The following is a 16487-nucleotide window of genomic DNA, read 5'->3' as shown; positions in this document are numbered from 1 at the left end:
CAGAAGAATTACTTCTTGTGTCTTGCTTACAGTACTCCCGCTAGTACATCCCGGAATGTTTGCCTTTTTTGCAACAATATTACCTTGTTGGCTCCTATTTAATTTGTGATCCACTATCACCCCCAGATCCTTTTCTGCAGTACTGCTTCCTACCTCATGCTCGATTAACATGGTTTTTGCATTTATTGTGTTTCTTTGCTTTCCCTTCCAATGCATCCTTGCCCCGCTGCTGCCGTAACAGTACCAAAGAACTCAGGGGCAACATTAATTATGCAATCACTATTGTGCTCCATAGTGTAACTGACTGCTGCAAAGTTTCATGTGTGAAAACAAGAGAAATCTGATAGTGACCAGTGAGAGGGGCTGGATGGGGGAAGGAGACAGAACAGGGAGGTGCCATATATGAGGAACCCAGGGGCAAGGAGGGAGAGGGGAAGGGGAGCTGGGACAATAATGACTCCCAAGGAGGGTGAGAGATGGTGGGGTTTTGGGGAGAGGAGGCAGATGAGTGGCTGGGGAGATGCAGCTTGTGGCTAGCTAGGGGAAAAAGTTGGTGGCCAAAGAGGAGCTGTTGCCAGGGCTCTAAGCTCACACGGCAACACTGATGCAAAGCTGTAAAGCAGGATAACAGTGCTTCTGCTCAGCAGGTCTCTGAGTTGGGCAGAGCTCACGAGGGAGGGAGTGCTCCCTTTCATGTGTCTCTATTGCTATTGGCCAGACCCTGCCATCTTAAACCACATCAGACTCCCCATTAGCTGTCACTAATATTAGACTTTCCTTCCTCTGCAGCCCATCTGACATTGAGGGACCTCCTATCACACACACGTGTCCGGTCCCTTCCAATAGAAGGCAGCAGGATGTGTATACAGATGTGTGCTCGCACGCACACACCCATAAGTACATTAAAGGTGAAAACCTACAGGGCCAGGGCCCTTATAATCCCGTTCCCAATCCCCTAACAAGTATTCAAAATTTGCAGCATTTAGGTAAATTATTGCCTCTGCTTATTGTTGCCAGTAAGTAGTATTTTTACCCGTAGCTGTGTAGGATAAAGCAACTTTATTGTGGTGACTTGATCTCACATACCCACTCAGGCCAAGTCTATGCTACAAGGCTTTGTTGGCACAGCTGTGTCAGTCAGGTGTGTGGGCAAAGCCCCCAGAGTAGACACAGCCGTGCTGATAGACGAGTGCTTCTGTCCGCTTAGCTCACGTTGTTTGGGGAGGCGGCGTTACTACGCCGACAGAAACAAATCCTTCCGTCAGCCTACGCTGTGTCTACACGGAGGGGTTCCACCGGTACAGCTAGACCTGTAGCGTGGACACAGCCTGAACTGGTTTCTGGGGGGACTGGGTGACCCAGAGCAGTGTCGCTGGAGGAAAAGAGAAAGAATTCACTTCAGTGGTGGGCAGCAAGAGCTGGACAGGTTAGAGAAAGATCAGATGGGCTGGCGTCAAACCTTTAGCAAAGGGCGAAAATAGAAGAACTGCAGAAGACATAAAGGACCCTACATTTTAGGCTTAGATTCCCATGCTCAATTTAAATTCTGTACCTGGAAGGTCTGGGAATGGGACTGGAGGGGTAGGAGCTGGGATACACTGTTAAATGAATCACACTTTCAAAAGGTCTGAATGTAGGATCTTCAAGCCACATTATAAAGCGGCTAATAATGATCATCCCAACTCTTACGCTTAGTATTCAGACCTGAAACGACAGCTCTTCAGACAGCAAATGTCATTGGGAAAGTGACTCTGAGGCTTGTTAGCTCTTTCACTCGGGACAACTGTAAGAGCAGGTTTCGTAAGGACGGATTCCAGTACGGCGTACCTGACACACAAAGCTGCACCACGTGTTCACTAGGCAGCGTCTCCTCATATAAGAAAGCATGGCAGGAGTAGTTTCCTGTGTCGTTCAGGGTTAGTCTTTTCAACAACAGAGAGGCGTTGCCTTTGGAAAATTCCTGAGGGAAGAGCTGGGTTCTCCCCCGAAATCTTTCTCCTTGATAGTCTTTGCCGTCGTAGAAGCTGTGGACTATTTCCTGAGTTTCTGAGTCCTGCCAGTTCACAGTCACTTCCGCAAGATGCACCACACCTTCCACTCCAACAATGCAGGGCAGGAGCACGTCCTTGCTTACAACCTCTTTAATAACACAACACAGAGAGCCTGGCAAAAGGACAAAAGAACACAGGATTGGTTACTCCAATTTGTCTTTTCATTTTCTTACACCGTTTTTTGTTAACCTATGAAAGTGACTCACAGCCTGCTGGTTATGGGGCTGGGTTCTGCACCATTAAACTCAGTGGGAAAGTTGTAGTGGAGGCAGATTCTATCCCATAATGACCTGTCAACATTATCTTGAATTCACTTGAATGTAGACTGTTCCCAGAATCAAGTCGAGGAGTGTGACGTTCAGTGAACCAAACTTCCAGATGTATCTCCTATTGCATTTGCTCTGACCAAAGTGTTTTCTGCTAAAGCCGCTCTCCTTTCCCCTACTTCACAGCTAATCATCTCCTTGTGCCTCAAGCCTCATGGAACGCTGACAAACCCCAGTCGTCAGCAGCTGGGATCAAACCTCGGACCTCTGGAGTTTCATGCATGAGCCTCTACTGCATGACCTGAAAGGCACCTCTCTCTTAGCTAAGGCTGTAGCAGGCTCATCAATCGCTGCCTGGCCTAGCTACCACTAGAGGGGCACCACCGCACACCACGCAGGCAGGGGTTACACTCACAACACTTTTAAAACAAAATGTGGAAGACACTCCATGTCTCCTAAGACACTCCCATGCCCAGCCAGGCAGAGCGCCCTAGACTGGGAACCGCAGGAGAGGGCCTGGCCTGGGGGCGAAGCATGGGCAGGGCCATGTTAGGCTGTTTGGGAAGGCACAGCCTACACTTGGCTACGATACCTGCCACCCACGCTGGTATGTGATTTCCTTATATAGTAATCACTGATTTTCTTTTCATGGCAAATGATAGCTTGGTCAGGGCTAAGGGTTTAGACTGAGAGTGGGGGGCTAATGTATTGAGGATCTAAGTTATAAGAATAAATCAAAATAGGAGACATGCAGACTCTTAAATACAACGCACATCTCTGCATACAGAACAGAAGTTCAACTCTCAGGACTATTCCCCCTCCTCCCATTAACAGGACGAATGCACACAAATTAAAATCTGACAACCTCACAGAGCATGGGTGGAGGTGATGCTTGATTAAGGTAATACTATCCTACTTTCCAGAAGAAGAAACTGATATTAAGTCTGACAATGGCCTTGTCTGCACTAGGAAATTCACCCACTGCTAAACTTGGCTAAGTTCCCCACCGGAACTACCAGCATTGTATCTGGGAGTCCTGATGTAGACAAGGTGCTACCAGCCTCTGTCGTCATCACCAGGTTTAAAGATATGTCCACACAGCAGAAGCTGCGCGTGTGCTCGTCTCTCCAAGCTAACTTGCATCCAGCTAGCCCGGGGAGCAATAGACGCGAAGAGAGCACAGCACAGCCCTCAGAGTGGGCTAGCAAGCCAGGTGTGCACCCAAAGCCCCTTCCAGACTTGCACTGTGCTGTCTTCCCTGCTATTGTTCCCTGGCTAGCTGGAGTCAAGCTGCCTCAGGTAGGCTGACCTGTGCACAGCTTTTGCTGTGTAGACACACCCTAAGTGACAGGGCTTAAAAAGACACACCAAGTATTTGTCTCTCCTTGTTGATGAAACTAAAGCTGCAGCTAAAAAAGAACAGCTGTGGATCCTTTTACGCTACCATGGGAAAGGACTCGCTCAGCAAGCAGCGCTGGGCTGGTGCCATGTGGAAAATCTAAGTGCTGAATCTGTTTCAAAAATGGTTATTGAAGAACAACAGCATTTGAAGCATGTTATTAATTACACTGTTGCCCAGGACAGTGACATATTGCACACACACAAAAGGGAAAATGACTGCCTGGGAAGCACAACTGCGGAAAGGGCCTTGGGGGTCATGGTGGATCACAAGCTAAATATGAGTCAACAGTGTAACACAATTGCAAAAATGAAAGCAAACATCATTCTGGGCTGTATTAACAGGGGTGTTGTAAGCAAGACACGAGAAGTAATTCTTCCACTCTACCCCGCGCAGATACGGCCTCAACTGGAGTATTGTGTCCTGTTCTGGGTGCTACATTTCAGGAAAGACAAATTGGAGAAAGTCAAGAGAAGAGCAACAAAAATTATTAAAGGTCTAGAAAACATGACCTGTGAGGGAAGACAGAAAAAATTGAGTTTGTTTAGTCTGGAGAAGAGCAGACTGAGTGGGGACATGATAACCGTTTTCAAGTATATAAAAGGTTGTTACAAGGAGGAGAGAGAGAAATTGTTCTCATTAATCTCTGAGGATAGGACAAAAAGCAATGGGCTTAAATTGTAGCAAGGGTGGCTTTGGTTGGACATTAGGAAAAACTGCCCAACTGTCAGGGCGGTTAAGCACCGGAATAAATTGCCTAGGGAGCTTGAGGAATCTCCAGCACTGGAGATTTTTAAGAGCAGGTTAGACAAACACCTGTCAGGGATGGTCTAGATAATACTTAGTCCTGCCGTGAGTGCAGGGGACTGGACTAGACGACCTCTCGAGGTCCCTTCCAGTCCTACACTTCTATCGTTCTATGGTGATTCTGTGCTGAGTGGGCATTTACCAGGAGTACGAGCTCACATTCAGGAAAGGATTACACATGCCATTTATGTGCACGGCCATGCTCACAGGCTTAGTCATTGCAGACACATGTTCCAGCACCACCCAGTGCCAGGAAGTCTTTGCATGTGCTCAGGACCCGTACGTCTTCTTTAGCCATAGTAACAAGCACCAGGAACTGTTTGTTATGGCACAGCAGAAGCTAGGTCAGAAGGTACTTGAGCTAGGTAGATAATGTGAAACTCGCTGGTTTTGCCGGCATGACTCCCTCCACAAACGGCATGTAGGATATGGCACGGTAGTGGAAACATGGGAAGCCATTTCAGTTCAGAAGACTGACGGACCATCAACTAGCAAAGGGCTTGACGGCCAGGCTAAAGAGCTGTTCCTTCCTGTTGAGGCGCTTGGTTTTGGAAAGAACGTTCATGATTTTGAACAGTGCTTCAGAAGACCTGCAAAATGAAAACCTGAATTTATCAAGTGCCATGGAATTAGTAGCAAGCAATGCTGCTGCTCTTCAAGAAATGAGACCATCTGAAAGCAAATGGAAGGAGCTATGTGAGGAAGCTGAAATAATTACCAGGGAACTTGACATTGCACAGCAATACAAAAAAGGCAAGAAAACCTCACAAAATCTCCACCAAGCTGGCCTTATTTTTTGGTTCTAGTACACTAGGTCAGTCATCTACACATGATGTTCCCAAGAGCGCTCAAGAATCTATAAAATCTGATTTCTACTATCCCGTTCTGGACAGAATTCTTGTAGAGCTTGATAGACGATTCACTGCCAACTCCAGTTGGCTTTCTGTACTAACTGCTTGTGACACAAAGAATGAACATGTTCTGGATGTTGAGAAACTGAAAATAATTGCAGATCACTATGGATCAATGGGCACCAATTTTGGCAATCTGGATGCAGAAGTCAAAGTCGCCAAGAAGCACTTTGCACCAAAAAATTGACTTCAATTTTTGACTTCTGGAACATTCTCAATGACTTCCTAAGGGGTTCCCAGTTTTCACTGTCTACTGTAGATATTGTGTTGAGCCTTCCAGTTTCTACAGCATCAAAGGAGAGGTACCTCTCTGTGCTCAAGAGAGTAAAGGACTATGTATGATCCACAGTGAGAGCAGGGCACTTAAATAACTTGGCAACTTTAGCCTGTGAATGTGAAGCTTCAAAACACCTGATATCAGGCCATTGGCAGTTTTGCCAAGATGAGACCAGGGCGTTATCCATTGTTTTAGCTCGTCTCTGGGGCGTTTTTTGTTTGTTTGCAATCATTTCTTTACCTTTACTATTCCTGGAACAAATTAAGTGTCTCATTCTCCTCTTCGGAATTTGGAACACAAGACATTTAAAAAACAACAATTGCCGGAGTTAGTAGAGAGAAATAAAATCTGCTTAAGAGAGTGTACAAAGTATCAAACGTGTGTTTCTGAGATCTGTGTTAGAGCTCCAGAACTGATACCTCAAGGCTTGGGATTGGGAATATTTTGCTGTATTGTCTCCTGATTGTTCGAAACTTGCATGTAAATTTAAAATATGGCTTTAATAAGTGTCTGTGTCTGTATATTTTCTCTCTTTATATAGGAATTAGATACAGTGCTCCTGTCAGAAATTATCGGAAGAAAAACTAGAGTTTTCAGGTGTCTAAGTAGCCACTGGAATCATGATTAAAGTTGCCCCCCCACAACCAAAATCTGAAATGGTGCCCCTGTTTTTTGCCCCCACTGTTCCCCTTGAGAGGCTGTTCCAGAACTTCACTCCTCTGATGGTTGGAAACCTTCGTCTAATTTCAAGCCTAAACTTATTGATGGCCAGTTTGTATCCAGTGGTTCTTGTGTTAACATTGGCGCTTAACTTAAATAACTCCTCTTCCTTCCCGTTGTTTATCCCTCTGATGTATTTATAGGGAGCAATCATATCTCCCATCAACCTTCTTTTGGTTAGGAGACTTCCACAGCTTGGCTTGTTTAGCCTCTCATAAATTAGGTTTTCCATTCCTCGGATCATCCTAGTTGCCCTTCTCTGCACCTGTTCCAGTTTGAATTCATCCTTCTTAACCCTCCCCACACTAAAATGCAAAACAGGGCTCATCCGGGATTTGAACCCGGGACCTCTCGCACCCGAAGCGAGAATCATACCCCTAGACCAACGAGCCACCCTGTAGTACTTTTTCCAGCTGTTACTCTAGGTGCCACCTCAACAAAGCAGCAGCCTGGTGATCAGGTTACACTGACAGGGGCTGGCTGCTGCCTCACCCCACCTTCCTGGGGAGTCTGCAGAGCAGAAGGGAACTGCCAGCTGTGGCTGCAGCCCTGACAAACAAGCCTTGAGCCTCAGGGCACCCGCTGAGCAAGGATTCTCTACAGCTGGCCATGGAGGCTTCTCATACCCAGCACCCTGCTTCTCACGTCCCTTCCTACCGAGCCTCGGGCACTTGCCTGCCCCCAGCCAGCCTGCACAGCGAAGGATGGCGTATCCCCCCCGTGGGATGACATGCACACGCCACGCTGTCCCGGGCCTGCAGCAGACCTCTGCGGAGCTCGAAAGCAATGTTAAGTCTTTCTCGGCACATCACCCGCTCCGTCTAACTTTCAGCCCCCTGGGCCCCGTTGCTTTTAGCCCATCTGACCTGGTTTGGGCACCAACGTTCCAGGAGTAGCTGCCAAAATATTTTTTGTCTCCTTGTACAATTACTTCCACTCCCTTTTTATCCGGTGGAGGAGAAGGGCAAGCCCTGGTTATGTGCTACTTAAATGGGGGAGGGGAAATAGGCTGATCTAGGATATACCCAAAGCAAGACTCAGACCCCTAAAGCAACAAGCCAGCTGAAGCAGGTTATACCTAGGGGCTTTGTAAGGTGTCTGATAAGCGATGTTATTAATCTACATGGGTTTTAATGGTGTGCTCATCGGTGTAGTCTGAGCGCCATGCGGTCATGCATTCTGCACTGTGACTACACATCTGTCACACTTTGGTTCCCTCATCCCCTCCCCAGGCCCAGAGGGAGACGCATGTGGTCGGGAGTGTCTAGTTTTGGTAGGGTTTCCTTTGTTTTGTTAAATAGACTATTGCCCTTTGAGTATGGTAGAGAAGGGACGGGTCCAAGAAATGCATCCGGTAGGGAAGGTGGTGAGGTCTGTGATGGCCCTTAGTTCTTGGGGGACTTTGTTCTGTGGTCTGGGACTTCCCCCAGAGATGGTTCTGTCTGCCCCACAGACGAGCGGCACTCATATTGTTGAGAGCTCCATTGGGCCATGGTTTTCCTCCAGGAGACTGAGTCTTTTAGGTATCATAGAATCATAGAATATCAGGGTTGGAAGGGACTTCAGGAGGTCATCTAGTCCAATGATCCTCAAAGCAGGACCAATCCCCAACTAAATCATCCTGGGCCCAGGCCATATAGTGCCTTGAAGAGAAAGACTGAGGCCTTCAACTGGGTGTGAAATTCCCGAGGAGGCCAGTGCAGGGAGCAGCGGACAGGTGGGATGTGCCCACCATTGCTGAGGAGACATGCTGCTGTTTAGAAGGAACAGGTGGGCCCAAAGAGTCACAAGGCGTTCACATGACCCTGAAACTGTCCCACAGTGAACACTGTGAGACACGCTTTGGGGTTTGCTACGCAGAGACCTCAGCCAGCTGAGTGTCCTGGCAGACGCACCGTGCCGCTCATGCCGAAGGTTAGATATTCATTGATGATGTAAGCAGAGACAGGGTGGGCTCCACCCTGACATCTGGTGGTGAGGTGTGGCAAGTTGTGGAAAAGAACTTCAGGGGCTGATCTCATTTGCATAGGCACACCCACCCCGCCTAGAATGAGACCATAACTGCCCAAATCGTCACTTTGGCTGCTGTGGGATCCCCAGTGTCTCTGTTATTGGGGCGGGAAGAATAAATTGTTAGTACCCTGATTATGGGAACTGTGCTTGGAACTGTACTTGGCCTTTTTGTTATGATGGAGGACTCACCATCAACTGAGTAGCACTCACTAGGCAAGGGACATGGGTTCCAAAACTCTGTGAATGGAGAGAGACTTGAGACAGGTATTAGTGCCTGGTGGTGTAGGCCCCTTTGTGAGGGCCTGAAGCACCAATTGCACCTCTGTCTCTCTCCACTGTGGAATGTCAGAGCTAATTTTGAGTCTATTAAGAGTTTTGTTACAGGTACTGTGCTGAATTCACTTCAGCCTTATAGTGCACCAGCACTAAGGCTACCACTACTATGAGCTGAAATCACTGAGAGCTGAAATCACTGAGCACTGTGTCAAGTAGTGGGGAGCCGGAAGATCTAGTGTGCAGTGGAGCCGGTCGTGAGACAGCGGTGTGTTCGTGAGACGGCGAGCTGAGCGGAGCCGGTCGTGAGACGGTGAGCTGTGCAGAGCGGAGCCGGTCGTGGTGGAGTGGAGCAGAGCCCTGTGGGGCAGTCAGCTTCAGGACACGTAAGGTGCCCCTTACCTCTTTCCCCCACACCCAGGCACATTTTAGCCAGATTGGGGAGTAACACTCTGCAGGTGAACTTTTGAACTCCGGGGCTGGACTTTTTTTGGACTTTGGGCGATTTGTGGATTGCTGGACTCAAGAGACGTTTGGGTTCTGGGACTCAAGAGCCTGAGGGAAAGGATGTGGCCCAATTTTTCTGGGGTGGGTCGGTGTTCATGGTTTGGTTAATGAACACTAGTTGTGGTGTTTCCCCAATTTAATGCTGATGTCGTTTGCCTCATGTTATTAAAGATTCTCTACTACACCGAGACTCTGTGCTTGCGAGAGGGGAAGTATTGCCTCCTTGAGGCGCCCAGGGGGTGTGTAAGATTTTCCCAGGTCACTGGGTGGGGGCTCGAGCCAGTTTTGCATTTGCTTTAATGAGAGGGAACCCCTGTGTACTGAACCCGGCCCTTGCGGCTATCAACTTGGCCTGGCAGAAGGGTTACAATTAGAACACACAAAACGGGGGGCTGGGGGGATCGAAACAAGACAAAAAGAGCTGGAACCGCAGTTGAGCAGTGACGTAAAACAATCAAACCTATGTTGGATACCAGGTAGCGTTTGCCCCTCCACCACAGTCCTTCTTGCTGGGGAGGACGGGTTAGTTCTGGGAAGGACAGCCACCTTCCTGCTTTCAGCACAACAGCCAGACGCGAGAGGGAGAGGAAATGGGCTAGCCAGGGGGATACAGCTTGGCTGATGTTTTCAAGATACCAGGCGGCTGCTCAGTCACGGACAGGTGTCCTGGGCAGGAGGGTTGGCCATGACACCTGTTGACCCCAGCTTGCCTCCCCAGCCAGGGACATTATCTAATTGGTCTGGCCGGGTCAGTGTCCTTTGCAGGCCGAGCAAAGCTGGGGGACATCTCACTTGGCTGTGCTGGTGCCGGGCACTATGGCTGATTTCAGGGTCAGGTGAAATGCCGAGAGAGAGATCAGCCAGCAGGAAGATAGTGGGGGACGGAAACGGACACACGAGGGAGGGACTCGGAGCAGGATCTCACATGTATCAGGCTGAGGTTCTCCCTAGTGGAGCGATGCTGGCCAAGCATCCTCTGTGGAGGACCAAGGCTGGGGGTCACGGCAACAGTCCTGCTGCCCCAGCCGGGGTGATGGTCAAAGTTCCTTTTTTCCCCCTCAAGACTCTTCTTACCGGCCCCAAAAAGGTCCATGTCGTCTGGCCCGTTCACCTGGTGGTTGCATGTAGATGTTGAAAAGGACCGGAGAGAGAGAATGGACCCTGGTGGAGCCCCACAAGCGAGGGGTCTGGGCGGGAGGGGCAGTTTCCCATCACTGCTCCTTGGGGGTGTCCCTCCAGGAAGGACTCAAACCGTTTCAGCACCTTCCCCTGGACCCTGCCACCTCTCGGGTGAGCCAGCAGAAGCTCCTGGCCCACGGTGTGGAATGCTGCAGAGAGGCCCAGGGGGCTGAGACCGGATGGCTGCCCCTCTCCCCACTGACCGGAGGAGCTCAGCCATCAGGGCTAGGAAACCAGTTCCAGTTCCGTGTCTGGGCCTGAAGCCAGGTGGTGCCGGGTCCCTCCTGCTGGCTGCAGTTAGAGGAGCCTGGAGCTGGCCTTTGGCTGGCTTCTCTCTGAGGTTGCCCAGGAACAGGAGGTCTGACGCCGGGCGAGAGCTGGCCAGGCCTGACGTGCCCAGGGTGGGTTTCTCCAGCGCGGGTCGCCCCAGTGCACGTGTGAAGGATGGAGGGCGGATTCCCTCCCTGAATGAGGAGCTGGCTGGTTCGCTCAGGAGTGGGGCCAGTTGCACACGACTCTTTCTCCAGCTGGGAAGGGCCCGGGTCGGAGTCACAGGTCTCTGCTGGAGGCCATGGGTTGGCGGGGCTGAGCACGGCAGGCCCCTGCTGTTTGAGGAGGCTGTTCGTCGTCAGTTCAATGAAGGAGGGTGACAGTTCTTACGGTGCTTGGTGCTCAGCTCTGCAGCAGGCCCTCAGGACTGAGGAAGCCATTTACCCCTCTGGAGAGCTCCTTGGGGTGGGTTTTGGCCGCCTCAGTGGAGGGAGGGAGGAGCCTTTTGGGGGCCAGCAGGTCACCAGGTCCTCAACTCCTTGTCCCATGAGTGGGGTCCAGGTGTCTTTTAGCAGGCTCTGGAATTCATTGGAGTCCTGAGTCCTCGTGGTTGAATCAGGGTCTTTCTTGATGCCCAGTACCGGAAGGTCTCTGAGCACCACCCTAGTCAGGGGATGGTCTGTGGGTTGTGATGTCCTCAGTCTTGATATGTAGGGAGTCCAGGCGTGACCAGCTGTGTGGGCTGGACCAAAATGACCTGCGAAAGTCCTAGGGATGGGACACTAGCTGGGGAGGGCTCTGAGTTACTACAGATTATTCCTTCCCGGGTGTCTGGCTGGTGGGTCTCGCCCACACGCTCAGGGTCTAACTGAGAGCCAGATTTGGAGTCAGGAAGGAATTTCCCCCGGTCAGATTGGCAGCGGGGTCTTTTGCCTTCCTCTGCAACTCGGGGAACGGGTCCCTCACATGTTTAAACTAGTGTAAATGGTGGATTCTCTGTAACTTGAAGCCTTTAAACCATGATTTGAGGACTTCAGGATCTCCCAGGAGGACAAGGCTGAGGTGCCTCTCCGTGCGCCAGTGAGCCTCTGTGTGTTTTTCTCTGTGATGGTCTGGAAATCCACCTAAAATCAGTGTGAGCCCCGGCTCTGGTTTCTCCTGTCAGGTGCGCGAAGTTGTCTTACCAGAGGCACCTCTCTTGCATTTAATGTTTGCAGAGAAGATGGATGCAGCACCACCTGCCTTCTCGGCCTCTCCAGGTCCACGGTGCACTGAGTATCCTGGGAGGGCAAGCTGGGCTAACACAGGGCTTGCGGGGTTCTCCAGCCAGGTCTCAATGGGGCAGGCTACATCCGGGATGTCCTCCCAGATGAGGTCGTGCATTGTCTGTTAGTGGCAGCTCTCGCACTGATCGCTGTCAGCTTTAGTGTGCGGTGCGCTCCCGGCCCGTGCCGAGGTGGGGGGCCCGTGCCGTGTGCTGGCGTCAGATGTGTAGAATCTGGTTTCGTACTTCTGTTTCCTTGGACGGCTCCTCCCAGTCTGAGCGGTGGGAGGAGGTGAAGTGGCTGTGGCCTTGGGGTGTGCCGAGGGATGCTTGTCTGGTTCAACGGATGTCGTGGGAAAGGCAGGTCTGTTGGATACCTTTTGGAGCTGTCACCTGGCTGAGCTCCAATCTGTCTCGCCACCCAGAGGAGTCCAAGCAGCAATGAGATCCAGCTTCTCCTTGTTAGGGGTGTTTTATTCCCTACCCCCCATCTGCTTTCCATTGCAAACTCAGCCAATGGGAGGAATTCACTTGCAAGACTCATCTTCGTGGGGCGGGGGGTTAGTAAACAACAACGTCTTTCGTCCTCTGTAACGTTCCACTCTAGTCCGTCTGGCGTCGCTGGGCCTTCCTCGTGGAGCGGGGCAGAACACCTTCTGTCGGAGACCAGCATTTCACATGAGTTAACGCCTCTCTCCCATCTGGTGAGATACACTGTCACAGAGCGAAACTCTCCAACATTACCTTACAATACAGGTGTGACGAGTCCCCCGCTCTCCCCGGATCCACCTGGAACTGGGGTACCACTGAGCCACCCAACCCACCAGCCTGGGCTCCCTCTCACACTGTACTGCTGTGACATGCTGCAAAGCCCTCTCCAGCTGGCACTTTCACCAGCATTCACCCAGCTAGGGACACACCCAGCTGCAGTTACCTGCAGGATCGTTGACCAGCCCTTCGGCAGTTTGTCTCCTGAGGGGTGGGGGTGGGAAAGCAGCTGGGGGAGCAGGACCTGGCCCCTTTAAGGGCTCTCTGGATCCCCTGCTCTGGCCCTGCTGGCGCTGGACCCATGCAGGGCCCCCTGGAGCCACCCCCCACTGGAGCTGTGGGCCCAGCTGACAAGCCATTAGTTTCTTCAGGATCACCCAGGGTGGGGGAGGGGAGGGACAGTTGGCCCCAGGCCCTGTATTTGAGAGGGCCCCCAAACCCGAGCAGAGCACAAGGCCCAGAGCAGGGAGTCAGCCCCAGCCCCATGGGGCACAGGAGCTGCTGCTGTGTGGTGAGTGTGGGGCAGTCCCCTTCCCCAGCACCCTGCCCCCCAGCCCCTCTCAGTGGTACTGTTTCAGAAGGGTGGGGGGCCTCAGTTTCATATTTTGCCCCAGGCCCCCAGAAACCTCTGTGCAGCACTGAGCCCTAGAGATCAATGGGTTTCTGTAGCTTATCCACTGCCCTGGCACCCGGGTGTCCGGTTCGCCGCACTGCACGGGAGCTGTGTGCCATGAGCGGGGCAGCTGGCTAGGAGGGGTGCTGACCGCTCAGGCCGAGCTAAGCTGCCACTCGGGACGGAGCCCAGGGCTGGGCTCTCCAGGCCAGGACAACAAACCAGTGTGGGAAATCACATGCCCATGACAAAGCAGCAGGAAGGTCCCATGCTCTGGGGGCAGAGCCGACTGCCAAGGGGGGATGCAGACCTGGAAGGCAGCATGGCCTAGGGGTCAGTTTGTAAAGCATGTTCCCAGAAGCGCCACCCCCCGTCACCCAGAGGTGAATCCTCCGCAGCAGGGGCGTGCACAGGAATACAAACGTGGCCGCTTTTAGAGAGGTACTTTCTGTGGCCAGAGGAGCTGGTCCTCTCCCCTGGCCCCCACAGCTGCCTCTCCCCACATGACAGTTCTGTGCCCCCATGATTGGGGGGCTGTGCTCCTGCTTGCCCTCCCTTGCTCTGCAGCATTCAGGGAGCAGCAACTGGCACCAGCGGTGACAAATCCCAGCAAGAGCCTCTGTTAGGCCACACAGAAGGTAATACAGAGGGGTGGAGATTTCACTGGTGCCCGGAGAGCCCACGGCCTCCCCAGCAGGGCAGCAGCCTGAGCTGGGGAAGGGCAGCTTCACACCTGGGGCGATGAAACGGCAGAAATTGGATTAGAACCCAAATGCCCCAGGTCTTAAGTCCTCTGCCTATTCCACTACACTTCAGCACTGAAACAGTCGGGTGCTTTCTGGCACCACTTTAGTGCCCCACGCACTGCAGGGCGGTACAGTGCATAGGGCAGTCACTGGGGAAGTAGGAGTCATGGGTTCTAGTCCTGTCTCTGACACTTGGGCAAGTCTCTTCCTGTGCCCCTGCTGGGGATAATGGTGCTGCCCCTGGGCAATGGCATTGAGCAGGGGGGTGTTGGGATGCCAGGCTGAGAGGGGAGCTGCCTGCCAGCAGTGCAGGGGCTGATCACTTGACAGACCTCTGCAGCCGTGCTGGGGGTCTCAGCTCTGGCCAGGAACGGGGGGCAGTTGTGGCCCAGGAGCTGGGTATACTGCGGGGTGCAGGAAGAGTCTTGGGATGGCAGGAGAATGCAGAGTGACCCCACTGAATGCCTCCTCAAGCCCCAGGGGCAGTGCCCCCTGTAGGCCAGCGAGGGCCGTCCTAAAACTAGCCACCTGCCAGAGAACTGCTGAGTTCTGTGTGGCTTGGTACAGCTGCTCCACGGGTGGTCGTAACCAGCCCATGCAGTGGGCACCCAAAGAGAGGGGCAGGGGAGAGAGGCACACCTGTTGCTGCTCTCACTGCCTACCAGACAGCAGTGAGATAGGGATCAGCCCCGCCCTTGGAAATGCACTTTCCTCCCCCAGGCCCTGATCCAGGCCAGCGTGGCCTTTTATCAGCCCTCAGATTTGGACGAAAGAATGAACGCAAAGGCAGAGAGAAGGAGAATATTGTGACATCCCCCTTCGCACAGAAGGTCCCCCCCTCCACAGCTGACCCGCTCTGGAACTGGCCCGGCTCAGAGTCTAGATTTTAGGGGCTGAAGATGGAGACCTTTCCACAGTAGCTGCAGTGGCTCAAAGCCGTTGCGTCGCCAGATTTGTAAAGGGGCTAAACTGTGGCCGTGCAAATCACACCTAGAACAGAGCTTTCCGTCCTGGCAGCTTCAGCGGGGTGAAAGTGTAGAGTGTAGAGAGAAGGCCATAAATTGTTCTCTCAAGTGTGTCTAGGAGCCAGGGGAAAGAGTTTAGGGAACATCCTGCTGCCAGATGTGTGTGGAAAGTAATATAGTCTCTGAGTGCCAACACAGTCAATGGCTCATGTCTAAAAACATCTGGAAGAAAAACTTTGCTTAACTGGCTCGTTGGTCTAGGGGTATGATTCTCGCTTAGGGTGCGAGAGGTCCCGGGTTCAAATCCCGGACGAGCCCATTTTTTCAGCACGTAGCAGCAGTGGGACGGATGAAGATTTGGCAGAGCAAACTGACTTTCCCCCCTTAAAGAATGTACGGAAAGGAAGGGCGACTTTTATCGACAGTTCCCCAGTGACAGAAAAGTGGTGGAGCTGGATTAAAATACTCACCTTTTTCCATTGCAACCCCACCCTGCAGCTACGCCCGCTGGCTGCCCACGAGAATGGGTATTTCATGCCCTGCTCTGGGGGGGGCTGAGCTCCGCTGGCTGCAGAGGAAGGGGCGGGTGCCTGTAACGCAGCAATAAAAAGGTCAGGTCCATAACCAAACACTTGCCTATCAGCTGTAAAACTTTCCACCCACAGAGTCGTTATCCCAACAGTTCGACTTAACACACTGGATTAGCTAAAACAACAAACCAAGTGTACAAAGAGAGCGATTTTCAGTGAGGCCCAGCAAGGAGGCGTAAGAGTCAGACACAAGAAAAATAAAGATAAGACACTTACGGGTGCCCAACTTCACTAGCTCTATTAGAGTCAAAGCAAAGTTGTCTGGCCAGGTGCCTCCAGCAATCTCCCTGAGCAGCCCCTTGAGGTCAGGACGCCTCCTCCAGAGTCCAAAAGCGGCTTCCTTTTTCTTTTCTGGTGCAGAGAATGCGATGGGCAGGGGGACGGAGAGGGGTGTCTGCCCCTCCTTTGTATAGTCCTGTCCCCCCATCTCCAGCTGGGAGCCTGACGACAGGCCGTCTGTGAGGACAGGAACCCTATGCTGTTTCTTTGCTAAGACGTAGCTTTTTGCCCCACCCAAGAACGGGCACTGAGCAGGTAATGGCCCACAGGCCTTGTTTACACCTGGCCGAGGTGTCGGCTTGCCCTGAGGAACTGGTTTGACCACTCCCCAGACGTCTCTGGAAAACTTGCTTTTAGTCCTGATTTCTGCTCGTGTTTACAACGTCACATGTCAGGCTGCGCCGTGCACGGCGCCCGGCTGCTACTGATCAGCAAATGCTGAGTTTTTAAACAGCTCACGAGGCATCCCTCGTGCAAACCAGTGTGCAGGCTGTGAACACGGGGTGTGTTCTGTCACAGCTCCCCCCTCTCAGCATGGCTTATCGCCAACGCAGCAACGTTCCTAGGGGGAGACGCAAGCAATGGGCCC

At 52.1% G+C, this 16487-nt stretch overlaps 2 non-coding genes across 2 annotated transcripts; one reads left to right on the top strand and one right to left on the bottom strand.

Moving 5' to 3' along the window:
• Positions 1 to 6751: 6751 nt before the first annotated feature.
• TRNAP-CGG (transfer RNA proline (anticodon CGG)) lies at positions 6752 to 6823 on the bottom strand. The gene has a single exon. It is a non-coding gene; the product is annotated as a tRNA-Pro (tRNA).
• An 8452-nt stretch (positions 6824 to 15275) lies between these two features.
• On the top strand, positions 15276 to 15347 carry TRNAP-AGG (transfer RNA proline (anticodon AGG)). Its single transcript has one exon. It is a non-coding gene; the product is annotated as a tRNA-Pro (tRNA).
• Positions 15348 to 16487: the final 1140 nt, after the last annotated feature.

Source organism: Lepidochelys kempii, chromosome 1 (assembly GCF_965140265.1).
Source record: "Lepidochelys kempii isolate rLepKem1 chromosome 1, rLepKem1.hap2, whole genome shotgun sequence".
Classification (NCBI taxonomy): domain Eukaryota; kingdom Metazoa; phylum Chordata; order Testudines; family Cheloniidae; genus Lepidochelys; species Lepidochelys kempii.
Note: the sequence above shows the minus strand (reverse complement) of the source record. Positions and strands in the feature narration are given on the sequence as shown.